Source organism: Piliocolobus tephrosceles, chromosome 7, assembly GCF_002776525.5.
Source record: "Piliocolobus tephrosceles isolate RC106 chromosome 7, ASM277652v3, whole genome shotgun sequence".
Lineage (NCBI taxonomy): Eukaryota > Metazoa > Chordata > Mammalia > Primates > Cercopithecidae > Piliocolobus > Piliocolobus tephrosceles.
This window is the reverse complement of record NC_045440.1, coordinates 131384507-131408189: the sequence shown is the minus strand read 5'-3', so window position 1 is coordinate 131408189 and position 23683 is coordinate 131384507. Positions and strand designations below refer to the sequence as shown.

The 23683-nt window shown below is 45.5% G+C and overlaps 1 long non-coding RNA gene across 29 annotated transcripts in view; it reads right to left on the bottom strand.

Annotated features, from left to right (window-relative positions):
- LOC111550512 overlaps window positions 1–23683 on the bottom strand; it is a 310717-nt gene that overhangs the window by 267783 nt on the left and 19251 nt on the right. Inside the window, exon 1 of one of the 29 annotated variants that reach the window (XR_003309489.2) lies at window positions 15259–15391. The exons of the other annotated variants lie outside the window; for them this stretch is intronic. This is a non-coding gene — a long non-coding RNA (uncharacterized LOC111550512). Of the gene's footprint in view, window positions 1–15258; window positions 15392–23683 lie in introns of those variants that run through there. 29 annotated transcript variants of the gene reach the window in all.

Here is a 23683-nt window from a genome sequence, read left to right as displayed (position 1 = left end):
AGTGCCTGGAAAAAAAAAAAAAATCCCTAAAGCGGTTTTCAGAGAAGACTCTCTCTGTGGGATTGATGTTCACCTGCCCTGGCTAGGACCGGGCGAGGCCAGGCTAGAGGGCAGGAGACAGGAGCAGCTTCAACATCCCTGCAGACACCATCACTGCAGCCACATTCCAGTTCCACAGAGGAATGCAGACAACCCCCACAGTCCCCGGGGCAGGGCAGGAGGTAGAGAGGATTATGAAATGCCTGCTTGTTGACCAAATACTACCTAGGGAATCTCACCGAATGCCTCAACAACCCAGACCAGTACTATCCTGTTTACTCCCTTTGACTCAATAGGGCCCAACAGATTATGTGTAATCAGCATGTAACAGAGCCAGGATTTGGTGCATTAAAAAAGAAAAAAAAGAAAGAAAAAAAAAAACCTCACTTCACAGGCCTTGGGGTCAGACCTGCCCTTACAGACCCTAAAACATTCCATTTTCTCTTCACTCCTCTCAACCTAGGTGACACCCATCGTCTAAGGCAATCTAGAAAGGCTGAGACCAGAGCCCCAAGTGGCCAAGACAACAAGAAAGGAGCCACAGTAGTGTTGCCTATCGCCCCCTCCTATATATTTGGGGAGGTGGGGGGAGAGTCCTCTCAAAGATTTCTTGTTTTGTTCCAGAATGGTGACAGATACTACAAATAACTCCATGAATATCAAATAATCTCATAATTGGATAGCCTTTTATCCAATATCTGAATTCTATTTACCTTACCCAATTGTGCAAGAATTTTTTTGTCTCTCTCGCTCTGTCACTCAGGCTGGAGTGCAGTGGCGTGACCTCGGCTCACTGCAAAGCTCCGCCTCCCAGGTTCACGCCATTTTCCTGCCTCAGCCTCCCGAGTAGCTGAGACTACAGGCGCCCGCCACCATGCCTGGCTAATTTTTTGTATTTTTAGTAGAGACAGGGTTTCACCATATTAGCCAGGATGGTCTTGATCTCCTGACCTCGTGATCCACCCACCTTGGCCTCCCAAGGCATGAGTGACCGCACCCAGCCGTGTGCATGAATTTGATCTCTTCTTGATTACCTCTAGTGACATAGAATTCACTCATTGTGTTTTCAGAGAATGCTCACTCGCTAAATCATTCACAAAACCACTTGCCGAACACCTACCTGCTACGTACCAAGCATGACATTAAGTACTACAGTAAGAATGTCTGTTGATGATACCTTATCTGTCAGCAGGTTGACAGGCTACCTGGAAAACTGGGTAGAATTCTAAACTGAGTCTGGTCTCAAAGGAAGAGAAGGTCATGATCAGCTAGTGATGCCTGCATTGGGTACGCGAGAGAAAGTAACAAGTATAGCAAGCATTTGCTATCTCTGCCGTGGGAATATACAGATGTCATTCAGATCCTCTCTTCACTGGGCTCACAATCTAGTTAAGAAAACCAAAAAATGTAACAAACTACAAAACACTGGGATGTGTGCCAAGACGGGCGTGGAGGAGGGGTACCTGACACATAACTCTTACTTTTAAGAAACAGCCTGAAAAAAAAACACTTGACCTTTTTAAGTTGTGGCTTTGTCATCTGTGAAATGGGAATAATACCTGCCTGCCCTGCCCAGCCTTTTCTGCAAAGATGTTGTTTTGAGAATCAAATTAGCTAATGGGTAGGTCAATACTAATGCTGACATTAGTCTTCAGGGAACCTACTGAGGACACTGATTTGCCTAAGCAAAGAGCAAAAGGCAATGAAGAGAGAGCAGAACTCACAAGCAGTCACCCTCATTGGTCACTGACTTCCTCTTGACTGCTCCCATGAGGCACTCTTGCCAAGTTGCTCAACAACCTCCTTGATGCCAAATCTAACAGTCACTTCTGTGTGGCTCATTCTACCTGATCTCTTAGCAACACTGCAAGTGATGACCCTCCTCCTTCCTTAAGAAGGACTTCCTTCTCTAGGCTTCTGGCATGTTTTTCTGCCTCACAGGAGGCTCCTTGTAATTCCCTTTTCCAGCTCCCCAACTTCTACCCCTACCACTAGTGGTCATGTCTAGTCCTGTGTCCACTTTTCCATCCATACTCCAGTCCCATGGATTTAGATCCCACCTCTGCTGATGTCTTCCAAATGCTATCTCCTACCATGATGGTCTGAATTCCCAGACTCACTTTGCCAAGTACCTAGTTGGCATCTCCTGTGGCCATTAATGGGCATCTGCAATTTAAGATGCCTGCACAGAACTCTGTGCGCACAATCTACTGCCCATCTTCCCCATGTTCATTGAAGACACCAGCAACTGCCAAGTTGCTGAAGCCGAACACCTAGGAGTGATTCTTTTTTTTTTTTTTTTTTGAGACGGAGTCTCACTCTGTCGCCCAAGCTGGAGTGCAGTGGCCAGATCTCAGCTCACTGCAAACTCCGCCTCCCGGGTTCACGCCATTCTCCTGCCTCAGCCTCCCAAGTAGCTGGGACTACAGGCGCCCGCCACCTCGCCCGGCTAGTTTTTTGTATTTTTTAGTAGAGACGGGGTTTCACCGTGTTAGCCAGGATGGTCTCGATCTCCTGACCTTGTGATCCGCCCGCCTCGGCCTCCCAAAGTGCTGGGATTACAGGCTTGAGCCACCGCGCCTGGCCTTTTTTTTTTTTAATTTTCTGTAGAGACAGGGTATCTCTAAGTTGTCCAGACTGGTCTTGAACTCCTGGCGTCAAACGACCCTCCTGCCTCAGTCTCTGTATTAGTCAGGGTTTCCTGGAGGGACAGAACTAATAGGATATACTTACATATATATATGTGTGTGTATATATATATGCACACACGTGTACATATATAAAAAGGAGCTTATTAAGTATTAACTTACATGACCACAAGGTCCCACAATAGGCTGTCTGCAAGCTTGAGGGGCAAGGAAAGCCAGTCTAAGTCTCAAAACTGAAGAACTTGGAGTCTGATGTCTGAGGGCAGGAAGCATCCAGCATGGGAGAAAGATGTAGGCTGGGAGGCTAGGCCAGTCTCGCCTTTTCATGTTTTTCTTCCTGCTTTCTATTCACTGGCAGCTGATTAGATTGTGCCCACCAGCTTAAGGGTGGGTCTGCCTTCCCCAGCCCACTGACTCAAATGTTAATCTCCTTTGGCAGCACCCTCACAGGCACACCCGGAAACAACACTTTGCATCCTTCAATCCAATCAAGTTGACACTCAGTATTAACCATCACAGCCTCCCAAAGTGCTAGGACTATAGGCGTGAGCCACCCAGCCTGACTTGTAGGAGTCATTCTTGATTCCCTTATTTTCTCACCTCCATATCCAACCCATGTGCAAGTCCTACTGGTACAATTGCCCAAATAAATGTAAAATCTACTTTCTGCTCTCCGCTTTCTTCATTACCACCAAGACACATGCCACACCACTCTCCCTTGCAATAAAGCAATATGGTTTCCCCAACCCCACTCCCACACCCCCACATAGCAAGCTCCTTGCTCCCATCCCTGCCCCTCTCCAACTGCCAAGCCAACCACACCTCTCCCTCCACTTCCGCTATCTGGCCCTCCTGTTCCTCAAATAATCAGGCTTGCTCCTATCTTCTTTAAGAAATGTCTATCCATACCTCTGGTAAGTGGCCATCATAAAAATACCAGATGCTGTCATCTGCCAGGATGTTATCTGCAATAAAATGCCAGATATCTGTACTGGGTTGATTGCTCCCCAGAATTCATGTCTATTCAAAACCTCAGAATGTAGCCTTATTTGGAAATAGGGTCTTTGCAGGTGTAATTAGTTAAGTAAAGACGAGGTTCTGCTACAACAGGGTGGGTCCTGGATCTAATGACTGGCATTATTACAACAAGAAGAGAGAATACAGAGACACACACAGGGAAGCGGGCCATGTAAAGATGGAGGCAGAATGCTGCAGCCACAAGCCAGGGATTGCCAGCAACCACCAAAACCAAGAGGAGGCAAGAAAATATCATTTTTCAGAGCCTTCATTTGGAGCATGTCCCTCTTGACACCCTGAATTTGGATTTCTAGCCTCCAGAACTGCAAGAGAATAAATATCCATTGTTGAAAAGGAGCCCACTGCTAATTTGTAATGTCGGCCCTAGGAAATGAATACAGCATCTTACCAATGTTATGTCCAGTCCATGTGCCAACCCGCAAAGGTAAAATTGTGGATCTCACTTTACAGATGGGAAATTAAATGTCAGAGAGGGGATGTCTCTTTCTCAAGTTCATACTGCCACACTGGCAGAGCTGAAATGTAAAATGCATTCAACTTCAGACAGCACTTTCTTTACACAGGGCTGAGCAGCTTATAGAATAGATGTGAAAGAGGGAGGCCAGAGAAGCAACACCTGAAAGTCTTGGTTACTTAAAGGACCTCTGACAGCTCTTGGGTTGGAAAGGATTTCTGGGAAGCCAAGGAGAGAAGAACTGGCTAGCAACCATTTTAAGAACAAACTGAAAGGCAATGGGGCCTTAAATCCATAGCTGTCAGGTACATTTTTGTGGCTAGGACCACCTCATCTCATCTATACATATGTGTGTGAATATATATAAGGTTTTATTTTATGCAATACGCACTTTTTTCCCCCAAGATGGAGTTTCACTCTTATTGCCCAGGCTGGAGTGCAATGGCGCCATCTCGGCTTACTGCAACCTCCGCCTCCCGGGTTCAAGCGACTCTCCTGCCTCGGCCTCCCTAGTAGCTGGGATTACAGGCGCCTGCCACCATGCCCAGTTAATTTTTTGTATTTTTAATAAAGATGGGGGTTTCACTATGTTGACCAGGCTGGTCTCAAACTCCTGACCTCAGGTGATCCCCCAGCCTCAGCCTCCCAAAGTGTTGGGATTACAGACGTGAGCCACCACGCCAGGCTCAATCATTATTTTTTGCTCATCACAGAGTCCTTTGTAGCTCCTGACCTGAATCATTATTATTATGCTTGCCTCAGATGCTAACAAGTTTACCTCTGAACAGACATTCTCAGCAAAAGATCCAAAAATCTTTAACTGGTAGAGGTGCAGAACTTGGAACGGCATCTGGCATGTAATTATTTTTAAGAAGAAAAAAATAGTCCATCTCGTCAGCTTTCCATCCTGAGCAAAGACAAACTGGCCACGAGGACACACATGGAAGAGTGAGTCTGTGGGGCACCTGTACCATCCTTTCAAGGATCCACTGAGTTTAATCAAAATGAATGCAATCATTCACTCTCTGAGGATGGACTGTCCTCAACATCCCTCTCCCCATGTTTATAGAAAAACCTGGCCTCGCTTGGCTCCCAAAACCACCGTGAAGAGGTTTCATGAAAGTTTTCTAAAGCATCAATGAAAACAGGACTTGTATGCTTATCATTTAAATTTCAAAATACATCTCTGGCCAAGGAGAAATATAAACACCACAGGGCTTATGCTGCCATGAAGAGAAAAGGAGAGGCCACCAAGCTTCACCATGCAGCTGAAAAATAAAAGCCCCTTACTTTATGGCAGCAGTTGCTGCGTCTTCTAATTATTGTTGTTGTTATTTGCAAATAATAATAAGTCTCACCTACTCAGAACTTTACAGAGCCTCTCTCTCAGAAACGTTACATCCACTCTGGGCCTCAGTTTCCCTCACCTGTACAACAAGGAACTAGACACTCAGTAAGAAGCCCTTAGCAAGAGGTCTACTTTGAGAATGAAAAGAGGAGAGAGCCAGCTCAGCTTGACTGAAAGGTACTCAGATGTAACCTGCCAGAAAGCCCACAGCCTTCTGTCCAACAAAGTAGAACGTCCCAGCAGCAAGAAGATACACCCCCTGCCCACCCCTCACCATGGGATCCATAAAGCTATTATCATTTTGAGTGGAAAAACGAAAAGTAGGCTCATAAACACTTTTGTGTTTCCAGAATTGGTCATTGGGTAGGAAAAAAGCTCACACTGAACTAGATGCCCTCCAAAGAGCAGGCACTCGGCCCGAACAGCCTGGCTCACCAGATGTGACAATAGTGCCGAGGGAAATACGGCACAGGGGCTTCAGGCCAGAATGAAGATCCAAGGCTTTCAGGACAGAGGAAGACTTCAGGCTTTCCACCCCCTGCCCCTGCTGACGTCACCCAGCAAGATGCTCCTGCAGGACTCAACTCGAGACTCGGTCTGGGGCCGTGCAGGGAATCCATCGTATTTGCCAGAAAGAAAGGGGGAAGGACATTTTTCCAGGGAACTGCCAACTCCGTGCATGGGGCCTGGGGGAGCAGCTCAACCCTGACGTGCAAGCAGAGAGGCCCTGGAGTTCTTGGAACAGGCCTTGGTTCAAAGGAGGATAAGGAACAAGCTGCACAGATTCTCCCTTCAGTGCTGGGAGGCTCCTGGGCCGTGAAGGGCGCTGGTTAGGAGGAAGCCAAAAACTCCAGCCTCAGGGCTGCTCAATCAGGCTGATGGCTCCGCTACACAGGGAGCCCCAGGGGGTGAACCAGAGAAGCGGGTGGTTGCCAGGGGACCAGAGGCTAGGTGTCTAGGACTCAATCTGACATATTCTGGAGGCAGACTGGGAAGACAGCAAGACAGCAGACAGTCCATGTGAGTGTTAGAAAGCCCTGGGGCTAGGCCGGGTGCGGTGGCTCACGCCTGTAATCCCAGCAATTTGGGAGGCTGAGGCAGGCAGATCACCTGAGGCTGGGGGTTCGAGACTAGCCTGACCAACATGGAGAAACCCTGTCCGTACTAAAAATAGAAAATTAGCCGGGCATAGCGGCGCATGCCTATAATCCCAGCTACTCAGGAGGCTGATGCAGGAGAATCACTTGAACCCAGGAGGCAGAGGTTACGGTGAGCCAAGATGGTACCACTGCACTCCAGCCTGGGCAACAAGAGCAAAACTCCGTCTCAAAAAACAACAACAACAACGAGAAAGAGAAAAAGAAAGCCCTGGGGCTGTGATCCAGGGCATGTGAGTACAGATGGACAGCTATAAAACCAACAGAGAGATTTTGCATACTTCCAGGGATTCTATCCATGCATTAGAAGCAGGATGGCTTTCAAAGATCTTTTACTACCTGGTGAATTTTAAGAACTCGTCGCTTATTAATTGAAGAACTAAAAGATACACATGGTAAAATTTTCCAACAGGACTGAAAAAAAAGTCATACAGTCAAGGCAAAGTTTCTTTCCTGGCCCCAGAAAGCTCCCAGGTGGCCTCCTTAGCAACAGCCACTATGACCATTTTCTTTGTGCATCCTTCCAAATCCAGTCTGTGCAAATATGCTTGTGTGTATATGTAAGTATGTGTGTGTTATCCTCCTTTACACACAAATGGAAACAGTTAGGAAATTCCAAAATAGACACTCACCATCTGGAGCCTTACGTTGTCATCCATCGAATGACAAGCTTGGATGGGTCCCTTCTGACTCTGAAGATTCCAAACGATTAATCTAGCCAGCCATACGCCACCAGCCTGAGAAGCTAAAGTGCAGGTTGGCTGAACTCAACGCTGGGGAATCATCAGGTCTGGTATGCTCCACTAATGAGAACAACTGATTTTTATGAGAAATCACCAGGATTAGGCACCAGGTCACGCAATCTAGAGGCAGCACTTTGTTCAACCTTCCCAATCTCCTTAGGAATTCGGGACTATTATTATTACTATTCCCCTTTTACAGAAAACAAAACCAAGATCCAGAGCAACTTGCCCGAGCAACTTGCCCAAGCAACTTGCCCAAGGTTATTGGCAAGTGGTAGGTAAGCAGGATAGGCTGGGTGTGGTGGTAGCTCATGCCTATAATCCCAGCACTTTGGAAGGCCAAGGAGGGGGGATTGTTTGAGCCAAGGAGTTCGAGACTGGCCTGAGCAACATAATAAGATCTCATCTCTACTATCAAAAAAAAAAAAAAAAAAGCTGGACATGGTGGCACACTCCTGTATTCCCAGCAACTGAGGAGGCTAATACAAGAGAACCCACTGGGCCCAGGAATTTGAGGCTGCAGTTCGCCATGATTGTGTGACTGTACTGCAGCTTGGGCAAGAGAGTAAGATCCCATCTCAAAAAATAAATAAATAAATAATGAATAAAGAGGATACAGATGTACTTTTCTCATGCTCAGCATTTTAGAGGACACCCATATAGCAGAGAAAGAGATGTAAGCCACATGAAGAAGTTATGTGCCGAGCAAGGTTGGGTGACGCTGCAAGGAACATATAGCTAACCACATATGTCAGATGCAGAACCTAAGCCCTTTGGTTTTGTATTCACGTCCCATGCTTTTGATTTCCATCCTGAAAGCATCCCGAAAATGCAACATGGTCGTACCCCACTTAGCAGCCAGAGTTCTGAAGCAGAGGTCATCATTTACTCTTTTTTACTCATGAGGAAATAAGGTAAACAGAAATTAGGTAACTTCCCAAAGTTCTCCTTGGTAAGACTGACCCTCAGCGATTGGTATTCAGGCTCAGGCCAGGATTCTTTCCACTCAGTCACAGCAGATCTCAGGACACAGACTTCCATTGCGCCCCTTCAAAGCTGCTCTCATTTTCCACGCAGCAAACTGTGCTATTTAAATCAAACTCAAAATGACAGTAAAAAATAGTGACAAATGCTGAAGAATAATTCCCTTCACCTCAGCAAGACCCAAGTCTCCCTGGCCTCAGAAACCCAATTTCACAAGGAAGCAACTCCATAGAGGAAAAATATTTGGTATAATTTTGTGACTGTAAGTTGGTGTAACCAAAGGGGGAAACAACTGAACAACATGCATTGAGAGCCTTAAAAATATCTAGAACCTTTGACTTGATAATTCTTACAGAAATCTGTTCTATAGGTTTCTGCACATAGCACACATGCAAAGACATACACACCAAAAGACTCAACATTATGTAAAAGAGGAAAATACATACAATGTTCTTTTTTTCTTTTTTTTTGAGATAGTGTCTGGCTCTGTCACCCAGGCTGAAGAGCAGTGCATGATCTCGACTCACTGCAACCTCCGCCTCCTGGGTTCAAATGATTCTCCAGCCTTAGCCTTTCGAGCAGCTGGGATTACAGGCATGCACCACCACACCTGGCTAATTTTTGTATTTTGAGTAGAGACGCAGTTTCACCATGTTGCCCAAGCTGGTCTCAAACTCCTGACCTCAAGTGTTCCACCCACCTCCGCCTCCCAAAGTGCTGGAATTACAGGCAAGAGGCTTCATGCCCGGCCACATTAAATATTCTTAATACCTAATAGTACAGATAAAATTGGGAGAAAGACAAGCTATCATTGCAATAGGATGTTACAACATTATATTACATTAACAATGATACCAAAAGCTTGCTCTTTCCAACACATGGAAATACTAATACTACATTTAGGAGAAAAATCCAGTAAACTTGTTGACATTACATGATTTCAAGTTTGAAAGAAATATGCAAAGAAAAAAAGAAAAATGCAGCAATTGCGTTAACATGACTTATTTTCTTCCTTATACTCTTTTTTTTTTTTTTTTTTTTGAGAGAGGGAGTCTCTCTGTCGCCCAGGCTGGAATGTAGTGGCCGGATCTCAGCTCACTGCAAGCTCTGCCTCCCGGGTTCACGCCATTCTCCTGCCTCAGCCTCCCGAGCAGCTGGGACTACAGGCACCCGCCACCTCGCCCGGCTAGTTTTTTGTATTTTTTAGTAGAGACGGGGTTTCACCGTGTTAGCCAGGATGGTCTCGAACTCCTGACCTCGTGATCCGCCCGTCTCGACCTCCCAAAGTGCTGGGATTACAGGCTTGAGCCACCGCACCCGGCCTCACTTCCTTATACTCTTAACATTTCCCACATTTTCTACAAAGAAACATCTCATAAATAGGAGCATTATTTGAAAGAAATGATGACCCACGCTCCTGGATAAAAAAGTAAAATTTAAGAGCAACCTGGGAGTGGTGGCTCGTGTCTGTAATCCCAACACTTCAGGAGGCTAAGGTAGGCAGATCACTTGAGCCCAGGAGTTTGAGATTAGCCTGGGACACATCGGGCTGGAGGGGCCCCAAGGGAGGGGCCTGAGGAACAGGCACCACCTGTTCAGCCTTCATAATCACTTTAGGAATTTAGACTGTTAATTATTATTCCCATTTTACAGTAAAAGAAGCTGACTAAGAGTTTAAAATGCAACTACTCTTAGGATGAAGCCAGATAGTTCCTTTTTTTTTTTTTTTTTTTTTGAGACAGGGTCTCACTCTGTCATCCAGGCTGAAATGCAGTGGTGCCATTACAGCTCACTGCAGCCTCAAACTCCTGGGCTCAAGCAATCCTCTCACCTCAGCTAGGACCACAGGCACACTCCGCCATGTCTGGTTAATTTTTTAATGTTTTGTAGACAGGCTCTTGCTTTGTCACACAAGTTGGTGTTGAACTCCTGGGCTCAAGAGATCCTCCCGCCTCAGCCTCCTGAACTACTGGGATTACAGGCATGAGCCACCTCGCCCAGCCTCAGATAGTCCCTTAAAGGGCGATTAGAAAGCTGAGGGCAAAGACAGAGCTGGACACAAAGGACGTGTGATCAAAGCCGACTGCTTCGATGGGCAGTGAAGGCCATTGAGAAGCCTCCTAATGTAAACACTGTTCATCCGTTTATCAATTGTTGGAATTAATCTTGCAGATAAAGCACAGGAGACTTCAGTGTGGGCGTGGGAGGGAGTATAAATGTCCCACACTTTGCCAGTGGGAAAATGGGAAGTACAAGTGGCAAGAGTGGGCGTACTGGTCTTTCTGCCTCCCCCAGTGTGAGTCCTAGGACATTGCTGAGGGTCCAGAAGTCTAAGTTAACTGAGAAGGAGCAACACGAGCTTGTTCTTTAGAGGTGCTGACCTGTCCCTGATTCACTCTGGGAAATAGGGCTAAGGACAGGCAGGAAGAGGGCAGGGGAATCTGGATTTTCCGTAAAAGCCTTACCCATTTGATGTTAAATATATGCATGTGCTATTTCAATTAAAAACCTAATTCTTTCAAAAAGATATCAGACCCAGAATTTAAGCATATCAAAAGCAGGAGTTTCATATTTTAAGCTCCTATCCTTCTCTTTGATACGGTTAAAAAGGTCTGCATCCTAATGAGGTCGGCTGTCAGTAGGATGGGCTGGCAGCCACAGCGTAAAGCCTCCCCAAAAACCTGACACAAGAATCTACACCCCCATCAAACAGAAGCCACCTTTAGGTATGCACCATTCCAAGTGTCTTTCTCATGCAGATAAACTGGGAAGGGATTACAGGTGTGAGATCATAGCATACTTGCCCCTTTCAATATAAAGACTTTTGAACTGTAACAACAACAATGAAAAATACGCTACTTGAGCTTTGGAAATGGCAATCTTTCTTCTCTTGATCTTCTTGCCAAAGACTCTTGCTTTCCTTCCAAGACAACCTCCTCAAAGCAGTTACAATGATCTGATCATGAAATCCTATCATGTCACTCCCTGGCTCAAAATCCTTCTTGGCTCTCCATGGGTTACAGGACAAAATGTACACCCAGCTGCTGGACCCTTTTAGCTTGGGTTCATTTCCCACTTGCCACATTGCAGTTTCCTCAGGCAAACTGAGTTTCTGCAGTTCCCAGACTGAACTGAGCTTTCACTCATCTCAACCTTGCAGGTGTGGTTGCTCCTGCCCACAATGTCCTCCTTATCTCTGGCCAGCCCAACAAACTCAGCATTTCTGCTTCCGAGATTCATCTCAAGTCCTGCCTCAGTGGGAATGCCCCCTGATTTGTCCCGATGGACTTGCCCCTCTAATAATCATTGCATTGAATTTTCTTTCTTTCTCTTTCTCTCTCTCGCTCGCTCTCTCTCTTTCTTTCTTTTCTAAGACAGAGTTCTGCTCTGTGGCCCAGACTGGAGTGTAGTAGTATGATCTCAGCTCACTACAATCTCCACCTCCCAGGTTCAAGCAATTCTTGTGCCTCAGCCTCCCAAGTAGCTGGAACTATAGGCGCTCACCACCACGTCTGTTAGCTAACTTTTGTATTTTTAGTAGAGATGATCACTGATCTTAGCTAATAACTACACAGTTTTTTTCATGTTACACAAGACAAAAATACTGTCTCTAGCTCTCAAAACATGCTCCCAGTTGAAAGTATAAGAAACTGAGGCTCAGGCTGGGCGCAGTGGCTCGTGTCTCTAATCTCAACACTTTGGGAGGCCAAAGCGGGCAGATCACCATGCTGGCCAGGCTGGTCAAGAACTTTGGATCTCAACTATCTGCTCGTCTTGGCCTCCCAAAGTGCTGGGATTACAAGTGTGAGCCACTGCACCCAGCCTGCATTGAATTGTTTAATCTTTCCTTTCGTAGTTTGCCACAGACAGACTGAGTCTTTCCATCCTTGTGTCCTCAGGTTCTAAAAAACAACCATTACAGTAACAACTGCAACAACCAAGACTCACTGAGCTCTTAAAACGGGCCAGACACTATTCTAGGCACTTTATATGCATTGATTCATTTAATCCTTACAACAGCTCTATGAAGTATATACTACTGCAATACTCCTTTTACAGATAAAACAACTGAAGCTCTGAGAGTTTAAAGAACTTAATCAATACCACCCAACTGATTACTGGTAAAGCCAGGATTCAAACCCAGGCAGTTTGATCCACACCTAGTAGGCCTGCCACAGATGGTTGTGCAGACTGTACACTGCGCAACTCCAAAGTCCACCATTTGTGTCACAGTTTAGCATAGCACTGCCCAATGGGAAATATAATGCAGGCCGGGCACAGTGGCTCACGCCTGTAATCCCAGCACTTTGGGAGGCCGAGGCAGGTGGATCACCTGAGGTTGGGAGTTCAAGACCAGCCTGACCAACATGGAGAAACCCGTCTCTACTAAAAAAAAATACAAAAATTAGCCAGGCATGGTGGCGCATGCCTGTAATCCCAGCTACTCGAGAGGGTGAGGCAGGAGAATTGCTTGAGCCCGGGAGGCAGAGGTTGCAGTGATCGCGCCATTGCCCTCCAGCCTGGGCAAAAAGAGCGAAACTCTGTCTCAAAAAAAAACAAAAAAAGAAAGAAAGAAATATAATGCAAGCCACACATGTAATTTTTAATTTTCTTTCTTTCTTTCTTTTCTTGAGACAGAGTCTCCCTCTGTCGCCCAGGCTGGAGTTCAGTGGTGTGATCTCGGCTCATTGCAAGCCCCGCCTCCCTGGTTCATGTCATTCTCCTGCCTCAGCCTCCCCAGTAGCTGGGACTATAGGCGCCCGCCACCACACCCCGCTGATTTGTTTGTTTTTGTATTTTTAGTAAAGACAGGGTTTCACCGTGTTAGCCAGGATGGTCTCTATCTCCTGACCTCCTGATCCGCCCACCTCGGCCTCCCAAAGTGCTGGGATTACAGGCGTGAGCCACCACACCCTACAGTAATTTTTAATTTTCTAGTTGTGACATTAAAAAATGTTAAGCAGAAACCAAAGGTGAAATTCATTTTTAATGTTTTATTTAACTTAATATCTAAATCTTATCATTTCAACATGTAATCAATATTTCAAAAGTTATTAAGAATTTTTTCTTTTTTTTTAAACTGAGTCTTATAATCCATTGTACAATTTACATATCCAACACATTTTAATTTTAATTTCTGCACATTTCGACTGCTCAATAGTCACATGTGGCTAGTGGCTACCATATGGGACAGCAAAGACCTAGCTATTACTAGAACAAGCCCCAAGGTCCCTGGGCCTCAGTGTCCCCACGTTAAAAATGAGGGTGGGCTTGATCTCTGTATCTTCTTTCACCATCAGATAGAGTTTGATAACCTTTCACTGATCTTAGCTAATAACTGCACAGCTTTTTTCATGTTACACAAGACAAAAATACTGTCTCTAGCTCTCAAAACGTGCTCCCAGTTGAAAGTATGAGAAACTGAGGCTCAGGCTGGGCACAGTGGCTCATGTCTCTAATCTCAACACTTTGGGAGGCCAAGGCGGGCAGATCACTTGAGGCCAGGAGTTTAAGACCAGCCTGGCCAACATGGTAAAACCCCATCTCTACTAAAAATACAAAAATTAGCCAGGTATGGTGGTACATGTCTGTAATCTAGCTACTCGGGAGGCTGAGGCACTGAGGCACGAGAACTACTTGCACCTGGGAGGTGGAGGTTGCAGTGAGCCAAGATTGTGGACTACATTCCAGCCTGGGCAACAGAGCAGGACTACATCTCAAAAAAAAAAAAAGAAAAGAAAACCTGAGACTCAGAGAGGTCAACTGCTCAGCCCAAAGTCACACAGTCAGTAGGGACCAGACTTAGGCCGCCCTGCCTGCAAATATAGTTCACTGGTCTTCAGTTACTGCTTGCTAATTCTTCACCCAAGCACCCTACGAAATGGGTACCTCCTTCCCTCAAGGGAGATACTACACCTCCCCGTGGCATCCCAGGCACATTGTTGAAATTTAATGAACCATTCTATTCATCAGCTTTTAAAGAGATCCCATGATGCATCCTGCTCTGATTACTGAGCAGAGGAACATCTGGAAGTTTAAACCACTCAACAGCTGGGCAACATTTTTATCCTTAAAAAGCATAATTTATTACTCCAACAATGAAAACCATATTTGTCAATTTGGGGAGAAGGGTGTGCAACTTTGCAGCTATCAGTTTCTGGGCTGGGACGGGTGTATGTTTGCCCTTGGCCCCGTGACCTACTGGAGTAAACAGAATGAGCCTGCTGCTAATCCACTCTTGATGATTAAACTCCCAACCCACACAGAGGCAACCCTTCCCTGTTGCAGATCAGGTCTGTGGGAGGGCTGCACGGCTGGCCTTGAACCCGTACTTCTCTTCCAGGCTCAGCAGATGCATCCCAAGCAAGCTGAACTGGGTGCAGGGCAAGTCCCATGGGAGCATCTCTACAAAAAGCAAAGACTTCCAAACTCCAAATGCTTGACCCCACCCTTAGAATCATCTCAAACCAGTGACATTCCACGAAGATGAAAGAATGCGAATGATCCTTGACGCTGCCATATGAGACTCGTTAGAATCTGTGGTGCAAAAGAAAGAGACACCCACCTTCTAATTCCACCTCCACATTTCTTAGAGATTAATGATGAGGGTGAACTACTTGGCAAAGGAATCCTTTCCAATGTTAAGAGTCTATATGATTCCAGGAAAATCCAAAGCAGTATTGGGTCCTACCTATTTAATATGTACCCCAGGAACTCTGGCACAGGTAACCTTGAAAGGCATCCTCAACCGCTCTGCTCTGAGTCCTGAGGGCTGGGTAGCCTGCGGGTGCCATCAGCAGACTTATCTCCCCAGGCTCTTCCGCATTGCACGTCTCATCCAACCTACCTGGAACCCTGGAGGAAGAGATGACCTCTAGACAGGACAGCATACCAGTTAGGACACACAGAGGGTCTTTCAAATCCTGGTATGCCCTGCTACTGGTTCGCTGTAAACCTTGGGAAGACACGTAGCTCTCTGCCTCAGTTTCTCCATCTGTACAACAGAGAAATTACTATGGATCAACCACTGCAACTGTTGTGAAGATTAAGTATACAGGTTGAATACAGATGCAGAGGGCTCAGAGCAAAGCCTGGTGACAGTCAGAGCCATCTACAAGCGCACTAACAGACGAGGAAAGTAAGATCCAAGAGGAGCCCAGTGACCAGCCTCATTTTGCAGACATGGGGCTCACACTTGGATCCCAGGACTCCAGACCTGGGAAGAGAAAAACCAAAGCGACGTGTACCATGAGCTTCTACAACTGTAAAGCACCCTTGCTCCTTCAAGACGATTTACCGAGCACCGATTTTGCTATAGCCCCCGTACCAGTGTGCCTACCCTGGGGCTCACAAGCCAATCAGAGAGCAACTAGCGCTCCAGCAGGGACCACATAACAAGACCCCATCTATACTAAAAATAAAACAAATTAGCTATGAGTGGTAGCACGTACCTGCAAGTCCCAGCTACTCTCGAAAGACAGAGAGAATAACCAGCATTTATTGAGCACCTACAACATGCCAGCTCTGGGAAACCCTACATGCACGTCATTCTACTCTCACAACAAGGTAAGGATCTAGCGAGTACTATTTATTTTCTGGTTTTACAGACGAGGACATGGAGGTTCTAGAGGGTAAGTAACTTGCTGAGATCTCAGTTTTGAAGCGGAAGACGGGGAATTCAAATCAACGCTGCTGGAACTGCAGAGCGCACCCTTATCCATTATGCATGACTGCCTTCCAACAGATGTCAGCAATTTTTTGTGGCTTCTGGTGGTCTCTCACCGAATATCTGAATAACACAGAACGCCAGCAGAGCCCTCATTTATAAAAAGCCCAGGCGCTGAGCCTGACGTAATACATGAATGAATAAATCCTGCTGATGAACCAGGTCCCTCTCCTGCAAGAGAGACCTGCCTGCTCTCCCTTCTTACAGTCTGGGTCTCACGTGTGGATGGAATGTCAGGCAGGGGGCAGCACAGGAATTAACAGCTATTGATTCCTCATTGAGACATCCGGAGCAGGGTGGGGCCTCTTGGGAGCCCCTTCTATTCAGTTGCGATAAGTTTATCTGTTTTTGAAAGGCTTATCTTGGCAGGGGGATATCCAAGCTCAAGGGGCCAGAAAGCACACGTCTACTGGAGGAGGCCCCAACAGGCCTACATTTCAAGCCCAAAATGGGAAGCCCGGAAGGAAGTGGGGTGAAATCTCACCTGGGTAAGTCAAGATCACCTTGAGGAAAGCCACAATCCAGCCGGACTATGATCCTGCCTGGCGTCTTCGGCCCACGTTGAGGGGAAGTAAACTGGGCCCAGGTTGTTTCCCTTCTGCTAGTTACTGCCCCTCTCCTGGGCATCAGTTCTGCCTCCGCAAGTGTAACTGATCTTTAAACACCAACAGGAACAAGGCAAACAGCAGGGAGGAGCACTTACTCTGTGTTTATTATTTCCAGGCTGCGAGTTAATCTCTGTGCATGCGGTATCTTTCTCTCTTTCTTTTATTTTTTCTGAGACAAGGTGTCACTCTGTTGCAGCTCACTGCAGCATCCACCTCCCAGACTCAAGCAATTATCCCGTCTCAGCCTCTGGTAGCTGGGACTGCAGGCACATGCCACCACACCCAGCTAATTTTTTTTGTATTTTTCATTTTTGTAGAGACAGGGTCCAACTATGTTGCCCGGGCTGGTCTCCAACTCCTGAGCTCAAGTGATTCTCCTACCTCAGCCTCCCAAAGTGCTGGAATTACAGGCATGAGACACCATGCCAGGCCTCTATCTTATTTAACCGTTAGGAAAATACAGACTCAATTCACAGACGGGGAAACTACTGAGGTACAGACATTTTTAAGTTCATGGCATAATAAACTAAGTAGCCAGGCGTGGTGGCTCACACCTGTAATCCCAGCACTTTGGGAGGCCGAGGTGGGAAGATCACGAGGTCAGGAGATCGAGACCATCCTGGCTAACACAGTGAAACCCCGTCTCTACTAAAAATACAAAAAATTAGCTGGGCGTGGTGGCGGGCACCTGTAGTCCTAGCTACTCCAGAGGCTGAGGCAGAAGAATGGTGTGAACCTGGGAGGCGGAGCTTGCAGTGAGCCGAGATCATGCCACTGCACTCCAGCCTGGGCAAGAGAGCAAGACTCTGTCTCAAAAAAATAAATAAATAAAATAAAATAAATAAATAAACTAAGTAATAAAATGAGGCAAAGGCCCAGAAAGTCTATGTCCCTCCTATTCCAGAACAGCACTCTCAACCATCACACCAAGGGCATTTCTTTTGAGATGATTGATGAAGGTGAACTACTTGGCCAAAGAAGTCCATTCCAAATTTGAGAGTCTACAATCCTAGGAAAATTCAACAGCAGTACTGGGTCCTACCTATATACCCCGGAAATTCTGGCATAGGCAACCAGATGTGTGAAATGCCCACAGCACCACTGTTTGTATCAGAAGGGGGTAGGGGGGACACCTGCAAACAACTCACATGTCCTTGGAGAACAGATCAATCAACTGTGGTCAGCCCACACAATGGAACAGATTATCACAGTGAAAAATAAGCTACAGCAGCAGGCATCAGCAAAGACTTACCAACATGATGCAGAGCGGCAAGGAAGCTACAGGCAGCATGGAATTTCTGTAAAGCTCTTTAAAAAGTAAAGGAAACAACACAGTATTTAAGAATACAAACGGGAGGCCAAGGTGGGTGGATCACTTGAGGTCAGGTGTTCGAGACCAGCCTGGCCAACATGGTGAAACCTCGTCTCTACTAAAAATCAAAAATTAGCCAGGCATGGTGGCAAGCGCCTGTAATCTCAGCTACTCAGGAGGCTGAGGCAGGAGAATTGCTTGAACCCGGGAGGTAGAGGTTACAGTGAGCTGAGATCATGCCATTGCACTCCATCCTGGGTGACAAGAGCAAGACACCGTCTCAAAAAAAAAAAGAAAAAAGAATACGCATTTTTTTTTTTTTCATCTGTGACATGATAAACATCAGCATTCAAGATAACAGTTGGCCTGGCACAGCGGCTCACTCCTGTAATCTCAGCACTTGGAGAGGCCGAGATAAGCGGATCTCTTGAGCCCAGGAGTTCGAGACCAGCCTGGATAACGTAGTGAGATCCTATCTCAACAAAAAGAAAATCAGGGCCACCAATGAGGGAGAATGCTCGGGGGGCAGGCACTGGAGAAAACGGAAAAGAAGATGGAGTTGGAGTCAACCCTCAGTGTTCATAGTTTGGATCCTAGGCAGGTGGAGAGGTCATGGGTATTTATTTACCATCATGCTTCCCAACTGGCCTGTAGGTGACAACTATAATTTTGTTTGTTTGTTTGTTTGTTTTGAGATAGAGTTTCCCTCTGTTGCTTAGGCTGGAGTGCGGTGGCGTGATCTCAGCTCACCACAACCTCTGCCTCCCAGGTTCAAGCGATTTTCCTGCCTCAGCCTGCTGAGTAGCTAGAACTACAGGCATGCATCACCATGCCTAGCTAATTTTTGTATTTTTAGTAGAGACGGCGTTTCAGTATGTTGGCCAGGCTGGTCTCGAACTCCTGAACTCATTAAACTCCTGAACTCATTATCTACCAAACTTGGCCTCCCAAAATGCTGCGATTACAGGTGTGAGCCACCATGCCCAGCCTTACATCTACACTTTTGTAGCTATTAATAGTGTATAATGGTCTTCAGGTTGAAGCTACATTAAATTCATTCACCAATTCTGTCGCACCCAAATTATCTGCTGGCCATTTATGTTGTGAGCAGCACAACATAAATGATGTGATAGATTATTGGAAGATGATTCAATGTGTTGGGATTTTTTGGTGGGTACCCTGTGCCTCCTCTGCCCCCATGAATTTCTGCCAGGCCCACCAGAGCTGGGTGCTCCCTTCCATATTTGCAAAGTGGAAAAGCAGCATCTATCTGATCAAGCTGCTGAAAGCATTGAGAAGAACTCATGTAAAAGCTGAAGTCATCCCCAGCACAGGGCCAAGACTCTGGGAGCAGCAAAGCCATGTGGTCAAGATCTAGGCTCTGACACTTCTGGTTGAATGGCCTTGGCTGAATTTCTTAAAATGTCTGTGCCTCACACCAAAGCACAGGCAACAAAAGAAAGAGTTAAATGGGAATGAATTTAAAAAATCATTCAGCCTTAACAAGGCATAAAATTGTGACACAGGCTACAATGTAGATATACCTTTGAAAGATTACACTAAGGCGGGGCACGGTGGTTCATGCCTGTAATCCCAGAACTTAGGGAGGCCGAGGCGGGTGGATCACCTGAGGTCAGGAGTTTGAGGATAACCTGGCCAACATGGTGAAGCCCCGTCTCTACTAAAAAATACAAAAATTAGCCAGGCATGGTGGTGCATGCCTATAATCCCAACTACTAGGGAGGCTGAGGCAGGAGAATCTCTTGAACTGGGGAGGCAGAGGTTGTGGTGAGCTGAAATTGTGCCACTGCACTCCAGCCTGGGCAACAGAACAAGACTCTGTCTCAAAAAAAAAAGAATGAGCCAGTCACAAAAGGACAAATACTATGATTCCACTTACATGGATGCTTAGGATAGTCGGATGCATAGAAACTGTGGATACCAGGGGATGAGGGGAGGGCGGGGGAGAGTAAGTGTTTAATGAGTGCAGAGTTTCAGTTTGGAATGATGAAAAATGTTCCGGAGATGGTTAGATTAGTGGTGATGGTTACACAACAATACAAATGGCCTTAATGCCACTGAATTGCACAGTTACAAATGGTTACAATGGCAAATTTTATTATGTAAATTTTACCACAGTAAAAACATTTTACACATAAAAATTAAAAAGAAACTGTCTGTGCCTCAATGCCCACATCTGTAAAATGAGGATGGTGATCCTACAGTCCCCGCAAAGGGTTTGCTAGAGGGATTAAATTAGCCCAAACCTGCAGAGCAGTTAGAGCACTGACCAGCATGCAGCAGGAGCTAAATAAATGAGAGTAAATTAGGAGATGCCCAGCGTGCAGCCAGAACTGCTCATTAAGACTCAACTCAACCCATCCCGAGCTGGGGAAGAAATAAAGACAGGGATGCATGAAAGGCTGGCTTACTCAAGCCGACTCACACAGAAACCCTCCCTGGCTGATGCGTCAGGCAGGCTCCTGGATTCTGGAGAGGCCCAGAGATGACCCAGGTGTCTCCACCTACTCAGCTTCTCCCAGGAACCCTTAAGCTCTTTACTTGGGAATAATAAGGAAGGGGCTGGAGAGGGAGGATGGAGGTCTTCCCCACCAGGGAATCTCCTCTCTACTCTCAGGTCCACTTTCACCAGCTGTCTGGATAAAAGAAAACTCTAGATTTAGGACAGCTGAAAGTGCAAAAAAAATTTCCCATCTGTAGCAGGGGGCAGTGGTTCATGCCTGTAATCCCAGCACTTTGGGAGGCCAAGGCAGGTGGATCATCTGAGATCAGGAGTTCGAGACCAGCCTGGCCAACATGGCGAAACCCTATCTCTATTAAAAATACAAAAATTAGCTGGACTTTGTAGCAGGCGCTGGTAATCCCAGCTACTCAGCAGGCTGAGACAGAAGAATTGCTTGACCCTGGAAGGCAGAGGTTGCAGTGAGCCGAGATCGAGATTGCACTCCAGCCTGGGTCTGCCTCTCGTTTCCATGTGGTCTGCATCACCAACCTCCTGTTTACCTTTGGTTTGGGGGTGACCATGTTTTTGTTAAAGGAACCAGAGGTGAGGTGTGCAGCAACTCGTTTAATTTTCTTGAATACCCAAACACACCAGGACCATTTGTATTCTCATTTTACAAATGAGGGAACTGAGGCACCAGGATCTGAGACCCACACAGCTACTTGGCAGCAGGGCTGAGGTTCAAGCCACATGGTCTGTTATTAGAGTGGGGAGACAAAAGCTGACATGGGCCAGGGACAGCAGGAGAATCCCTGACTGATGTGGTCGCTGTCACGTGGCCTAAAGCAGAGCTGGGTCTAGGGGAGGCATTTACAAATACAACCAGGAGGGCAGATGATGTTTGCACACTTTTTTAAGTTCAGAAATCAGAGCCAGAGAGCAGGAGAAGACACTGGGCAAGAGACCTGGAAGTTTCCTCTCCATGGAATCCTGGGATCAAACTGTTCCTCTCCTCCCCCTGTCTTCCCACCACCATGACATCTATCTATCTATCTCTATATATAATATGTTATATATTACATATTATATATAATATATATTATATATGTCTACACATAATATATAGATAATAATATATGTGTATGTATATATGTAATATATGTCTATATATAATAATATGTTATATATGTAATAATATATAATATATGTTGTATACAATAACATATAACATATTATATTATATATTATATATACATGTTATTGTTATATATTATAACATATGTTATAACATGTTTTAATATATGTTATGTTATTATATATACAGTAATATATATTATAATTGTATACTATATAATTTATACATATATTATATACCTATAATATATATTATAGTATATATAAATATATGGTATATTATAGTATACATAAATATATTATATATAATATACACTTATATAACATGTTATAATATGTTATATGTACATAGACTATATAGTATGCATAGATACATTATATAATATATAACATATTATTATATATGATATGTTATATATAGAGATAGATAGATGTCATGGTGGTGGGAAGACAGGGGGAGGAGAGGAACAGTTTGGTTCCAGGAGCCCATGGAGAGGAAACTTTATATAAATATATATATACATTTTTGTATGTGTGTGTGTGTATATCATATGTGTATATATATATTTTTGAGGCAGAGTCTCACTCTGTTGCCCAGGCTGGAGTGCACTGGCAAGATCTCAGCTCACTGCATGCTCCACCTCCCAGGCTCAAGCAATTCTCCTGCCTCAGCCTCCCAAGTAGCTGAGATTACAGGCGCCCACCACCACACCCCGCTAATTTTTGCATTTTTAGTAGAGATGGGGTTTCACCATGTTGGCCAGGTTGGTCTCGAACTGCTGACCTCAGGTGATCCGGCCACCTCAGCCTCCCAAAGTGCTGGGATTACAGGTGTGAGCACTTTGCCCGGATGTTTACATATAATTTTAAAAGGTTTTTACGACACATGAAAAAGAAAAACAAACCCGTAAGCTTTTTATCTGTAACTCACAGCAACTGAGACAAGTACTGCTTTAATTTTTCCTCTTTTCCATCTCAGTCTCTAGCCAGAGATTGTCAATAACCAGACACTTGACGTTAAGATAGGTATAATCTGCAGCCCAAATCAAATGCCCTGCCCTTTTGGGGTGGCAAGAGGGGTGAGAATAGGAAAGCTGAGGTGGAAATAGAGAAAAATTTTACCTAGGGGAAAGAGTTTATCCTTCCTGGTTGACTCTGAGGTTCCAGACTCAGTCTTTGCACTGCGACCTAGGTTCCGACCCAGGTTTCAATAACGGTGACCTTGGGTAAGTCGGTTAACCTCTCTGAACCTCATTTTGTCCCATCTGAAAAAACTGGGTTGAAAATGTTTCCTACCCAGTACTAGTCATTCACTAAGCAGTAAAGGAGATAATGCACCCATCACACAGTGGGTTCTCGCCAGATGTAAGCTGCTGTAAATAATTACTATTACTATTTATTACTATTATTATGACTATTACTATTACTGCAAATCTTCACCACCAGTCAGAGGTAGGAATTAGCAGTTCCCATGCAGAGATAAGAACCAGGGACTCAGCCCCTCTGTAACAGGCAAACCCAACTCCTCCTATGCTCCACCCCCCAGCCCTGTCCATCAACCCTCTCTGCTCACTTCTCCTAGAAACAGCTCCCAGACCTCAGTCAGCCTGCCTCCCTGGAGGACTTGCCTAAGACACCTCCTCTAGGAAGGCTTCCCATCAGCTGCTTCCTTCTTGGAGCTCTAGCACCACCCTGTCCATCTCTGCGAGGACGAGTAACTCACCCTGGTATTGTGGCCATGTGAAAATCATACATTTGCCTCCTTGCACTAGATTCCAAGGGCTCTCCAAGCTCTTCTCGGCTGCATAGCTGCAAGTCTCACACTGTCCTGCATGTGAGATACTCAGCAAATGGTGCAAGACTGAATTTTTATGAATCACATGAATTAATACAGGAAAAGTTCAAACCTGCACGAAGTCAGGGCTTAATATCTATATAATGCCATTTTACTATAGCTATTCGTAGTACTAAGTAACATTACTCCTAATTGTACCTATATTAATGCTGTATTATCATCGTCGATGCTCT